The sequence below is a fragment of the Benincasa hispida genome, chromosome 1, assembly GCF_009727055.1.
Source record: "Benincasa hispida cultivar B227 chromosome 1, ASM972705v1, whole genome shotgun sequence".
Taxonomy (NCBI): domain Eukaryota; kingdom Viridiplantae; phylum Streptophyta; class Magnoliopsida; order Cucurbitales; family Cucurbitaceae; genus Benincasa; species Benincasa hispida.
In genome coordinates, this window is record NC_052349.1 from 89,859,170 (window position 1) to 89,865,241 (window position 6,072).

The 6,072-nt window shown below is 36.2% G+C and overlaps 1 pseudogene; it reads left to right on the forward strand.

The window, feature by feature from the left end:
• The first annotated feature begins 1,730 nt into the window (after window positions 1-1,730).
• On the forward strand, window positions 1,731-5,312 carry LOC120091627 (annotated as a pseudogene).
• Window positions 5,313-6,072: the final 760 nt, after the last annotated feature.

Below are 6,072 nucleotides of genomic sequence, written 5' to 3' on the forward strand. Positions count from 1 at the left end.
AAAATTTATTTCATTTGGAATTGGCGAAAAACTCCAGCTGATCAAAGGACCAAGTGGACATTAACATTAATCTTCAAGGACCAAAAATGCATTTTGCTCTTCTTTTTTTTTTCTTACCAGCAAGATTTTTTATGTTGTGGAAAGTTTTTTGGGATTCCAAATTAAAATTTTTGTTCATATAATTAATTTAAATAATGTTTCTTAACATTGTTTTACTCTTCGAAATAAACTCAAAAGTATTCTTGGATTTTTAATACCACGCTTGTCTAGCAATGATCCTATACAAAAGTCTTAGAAGGTTGTCATAGTACAATAGATTTGACCGTATTTGTACTTATCCGTTGTTTGGAATACATTGATTTGGGATGATTTCAATCACCTCTTGTGTTTGGATAACTTGAAAATAGCAAAGGAATTGAATTCAATTAAGATTTCAAATCTTTTTTTTTTTTAAATAAAAACTTCGGTTCAAAACCATCAAATTTTAGTGCATTTTAAACTAAAAAAAATATATGTTTCTGATTTTACCCTACAAGTTCTTTTTCTTATATTAATGGTAACTAAAACCTACAAGATGTTTTTTATATTACGCTAACTAATGAAAACCCTCGCAACCTTTCTATATTATATTATTTTTCTTTTCGGTAAACTTCTTCCATTGCCTCTATATATTATTCCACCAAGTTAGTTTTATTTTGTTTTTTTTTTTTCCTATTTAGATTTCTACTGTTCCCTTCAGATTTTTTCTCTTCATAACAATAATTTCAATATTTTTAATGCAAATTCTTTATTTTAACATTTTTTATGACCAAGCAAACGAAGGTAGATTTTTTTTCTTTGTTCATCTTAAATATGTTTACTTTCTATTTATTGATATGATTGATGATATAAGTACTATATTTTTTTTTTTTTGGTCTCTTTCTATTCATAAGAATAATATTTTCTTTTTTGGTTCTATGTAGATTTAATTTGTTTCATTTATCTAATGTAAATTAACTCAAACAAAAATTTGTTTCTTTTAATTTTCTTTGAGAAACAAAATAAATCAAAAGCTTGTTAAAGATGGGTTAGGGGTTAAAGATTAAAGATGATTGTTGGTAAAAAAAAAAAAAAAATGTTATAGGATTTTATTTTTTTGAGATTCAATTTTGAAAGTAAAACAGTAGGTTTGTTATATAAAAAAGAAAAAGAAAGCAAACATCAATAAAATTTTAAAGAACATATCTAAAATTCTACTTGATTGATAATCGTATTCAAACTATATGTAGTTATACCAAGTTGGTACAAACTTTATATAAGTTCATACAGCGTGCTAACACTGAGAAATTGATGCTCAATCTAGCAAAAGACTACGATGGGTATCAGTTTGATTTGCCAGCCTTTCTGGATTTCCGTGGTAGAATCTACCGCAGTGGTATCTTGCATTTCCATGATCGTGATCTAGCAAGAAGCTTGATAGTCTTTGCGGAGCGGATGAAAGCCACAAAACAATCTGTAATGAGAAGGATTTCCGCAAAAATGCTAATTGTGCTATAGCGTTCCATTACAAGTCTTTCGAGACCCCTCAAGAGGTTGATCATTGGTTAAATGCCAATGTATTTGGCAAAAGTCAGAAAGATTGACTCGAGTTTTCTCGGGAAGCAAAACACCCCTTTCAGTTCTTATCCGGAGTGTTAAATTCTTCTTATGGGAAGTCTTCATATTTGTATATACCAATTACCCAAGACGCCTCTGCGAGTGCATATCAGATCATAAGTTACTTTTTGTTGGATGAAACTCTGGCTAAGAGAACGAATCTCATTCGTTCTTCGGATGGCAAATCCCAAGATGTTTATTCTTTCATCCTTTTGAAGAGCTCATGGAGTACATGAAAGAAGAACTGAAGAATGATGATAATCTCTCAAATATATATTGTTTGTACACACTTTGATCGTGATCTCGTCAAAGGTATCTTTATGCCTAAGATCTATGGGAAAACATTAATTAGCGTAGCCAGTGATCTAAGATCACATCTCGCTCTTTACATCACACCAGCAGAAAGCTTCATTATTGCGAAAATCTGCTTTCAGTTCTGGAAAACGAAATATGATAGCTTGGAATGCTTGATGCAGTTGATCAAAAATATAGGATGGATTGCATCTGCTTCTGATAGTCCTCTGTTTTTTATGGTATCCCTTATTTTACAACGGTACAGGATTATACGGAAATGGAACCCATAAATATATGGGTTTATGATAAACTCCATAAGAAGAGGCGTCGGGTGACTCTCAGAGTATCTTCTGATAAGAGAGATCGTAGGAAGACAGCAATCTCTACCTTCGTAAACTTCATCCATCAGAGGGATGCCTATATTGCAATGAAAGTCATTGACTTAATGCTTGATCATGGAGCACCCATATACACTGTATACGACAACTTTATAACAACAGCTGCATATAGCGATTTTCTTCCTCAATTTTATAGCGAAGTCTTTAGAGGAATGGGTCCTCCACTGAAAATTCTCAACGAGTTCATCCAAAAGAATGTAGGTGGAAACCTCAGGGAGTACTCATCAGTAATGTAATCCCATTAGAAATACTTGAGAAATGCTTAAATGAAAAAAGAAATACCATCGGTAATGAAAAGCAATAGTATGAAGGATACTTGGAATGAGAAAATCAATGGTATCCTGACCTCTTACGAGAACTATACTCGTGATATATGCGGTGATTCTAATCCTTCTTGGGAAGCTCATGTTCAGCAGTGGGATAACTTCCAGCGCCAGATTCAGCAAAAGTCTGATGGGTCTGGATTCAATTATTGTGTACATTATGAAAATGATGAGAAAGAAGATGCAAACAAATGCAAGGACAATGACAGCAAGAAAACAGAACTGTTATTGAATCGCTTGTATCAAAAGATTGAACAAACTTCACATCAGGACCCCCATTCAGGGCTAGTCATAGCATCCCATAACTTCCGCGAACCTTACCCTCTTGTTAACGATATTGACCTTCTTTGTCTAACAACAATGGATCTCTTAATCCAGTTTGCTTACCCATCCTTAAGAGGTTACGGTAAGTTCACAATTCTTTACAATGAAGCGATCTTACGGGGAGGAGTTTTCATTTACTCTTGGTGAGGCTATCCCCTTAACTACTCAAGATAGTCAGTTAATTCCTATGAAAGAGATCTATGCAAATATATCACGATATATACTGAAATATGCTGAACATTACGATAGGAATTTTATAAAAAGACTGATGATTCGAGTCTATATGGAGGGTAAAAAGAAAGAAAGGAAAGCCTTATCAGAAAAGGAGAGAGAAAGCACTCTTTCAGAAATCATTCAAGGCAAATTGTGCGAGATCAATCCAATAAGAGCAAGAAAGATTGGTAATAGAAAGCATCGTAACAATCCTACCTATATCACTGCGCTGAAAGTATCTAGCACTAAGCTGAAACCATTCATTGTTGCTGATACCGAAACTCTGCTGGTTGATAACGTTCATATGCCTTATGCTGCTGGTCTCTTGATGGTTCGTCCCAGTAAACCTATCAATGATCAGATGATGGATACCTACTTCAGTGAGGACTACACAATCGTCCTGGATTCCTTTGAAGAAAGGAGTACTAAGGTTCTTCGTGACTTGGTATTGAGGATATCAGCGATAGTTAGAAAAGAGAAAGAGATTCTCACAATTTACTTCCACAACTTCTCGCGATTCGATGGAATTTTATTGCTTAAGCACCTAGCATGTCATCACAAGAACTACAAGCTAAAACCACTGATGAGGAACAATATGCTTTACGAGTTAGCAGTCTATAATAACAATAAGAAGATGTTATTCCGCTTTAGAGACTCCTTTCATCTCCTCCCTGGCAAACTGAGCTCACTAGCTACAAATTTATGCCCAGCTCTTGGTTCGAAAGGGTCTATTCAATATGATAAGGTTACACCTGAAAATCTGTCAAGAATGAAAAAAGACTTGTTAGACTATATGAAGCAGGATATCCTGCTGCTTGGAGGTGTAATGCAAAAAGCACAAGAGATATATTAGAAGGAAGTTGTACACTATTGACATAGAAAGCAAGATAACCCTTTCTTCCCTTGCTCTAAGCATCTATCGTATGAAATACTACGATGTATCTAATTGGCCAATCCACATCCCAACCCAAAATGAAGACAACTTTATAAGGCGTGCATACTATGGTGGTCATACAGATACATACATTCCATATGGGGAGAACCTTGACTACTACGATGTGAACTCTCTCTATCCCTTTGTAATGAAGGAATTTCCAATGCCTGGTGGTGTTCCTGTCTGGCATGGTAATCTGGAAGGCATGAACTTAGATAGCATCTTTGGCTTTATTGAGGCATATGTGGTATGTCCGAAGACTCTGAAGAGGCCCTTTCTTCCCTATCGAGACAAGAATGAAACACTCATCTTTCCAACCGGGGAATTTGTTGGAGTCTACTATAGCGAGGAGTTAAAGTATCCAAGAGATCTAGGCTACACTATTCTCCCAATCTCAGGCTACCTCTTTGAGAGAAAGGAATACCCATTCAAGAACTTTGTTAGCTCACTTTTTGAAAGCAGGTTAGAGGCAAGGAGATCTGGTAATGAGTCCTTGTCCTATGTGTACAAGATCCTTATGAATTCGTTATACGGTCGATTTGGCATTAACCCTAAAAGCACCACAACCGAGGTCTGCGATTCAAGTCGATACAAAGATTTAATCAGAAATAGTGAGTTGATATTCGCTGATATGCTTTGCGATAACTACTACATTGTTGCCTACCATAGCAATACCGGGACAAACGAAGATTATTGGAACCCACCGAGGAACTCAGCTGTCCAACTATCAGCTGCTGTCACGGCTGCTGCTAGGATCTATATGTACCCTTATATTTCAAGAGAGGACTGCTACTACACGGACACAGACTCAGTTGTGCTTGGTAAGCCACTACTGGAAGATGTGATTTCTTCTTCAGTCTTAGGGAAGTTCAAGCTAGAGGACAGAATCATGAAATGATACTTTTTAGCACCGAAATCCTATTACTACACTACAAAAGATGGAACCGATGTACTCAAGTTCAAGGGACCAGCGAAAAACATGGTCCAACCTGAATGGTTTGAGTCACAGTACGCGGAGCCATCTCGTACACAACAGGTCCCTGTGGAATCCAACTTCCGGATTGATTGGCACACACTTAACATCAAAAAGAAAGAGACATTGGTCAAGCTTGGGATTAAGCTGGAGACCTAGAGGATACCAGTATATCAACAAGATGTCTGGGTCGATACTAATCCAATTGATATCTTTGACTTGTCTTGCATAGATTACATTGGAAAGATACTAATCCAATTGATATCTTTGACTTGTCTTGCATAGATTACATTGGAAAACGAATAATCAAATCACAACAGATTCAAAATCTCAATTTACTGACTCTTAATCAAACAAAGTTTAATGGAGAAATTCTCTCAGCTGAAAAAAGAGAGGAGAATACTGAGAAAAGTCAGCTCACTTCTGATGTCGATACTAGTCTGAGTGTTGACAGAACGCTATTAGATAAAGAAGAACTCAGAGAGGTAACTAACCCAAGATTAGAATCAGACGAGAAAATACCAAATACTGACGAGAAGGTAGCTACTAGTAAGACTGAACTGATGAAGAATGTGTTCAAAGATGATCATGATCCTGTCTCTTATACACACCAAATACTGACGAGAAGGTAGCTACTAGTAAGACTGAACTGATGAAGAATGTGTTCAAAGATGATCATGATCCACCCTAAAGAAAAGAAAAGCTTTCTCGGCGATGACTTACATTCTTGAAAGAAAAGATACCAACAATACCTCAAAACCACCGTCTCATCACTTAGACAGCTGCCTCATCGCTATACTACCTTCAATTCATAACTACATTGTCTAGAGGTCCTTTTATGCATTGGTTCTGTTAGGTTCTTAGTAGCAGTCGGCGACTTTACTTCACATAGTCCTTGTTTCACTCGTTTCTCTGACCAACGGGTCCTCGAACCAACCCGTCCTCCCTTTCCTCTCGAACTATGTAAAATACATACAT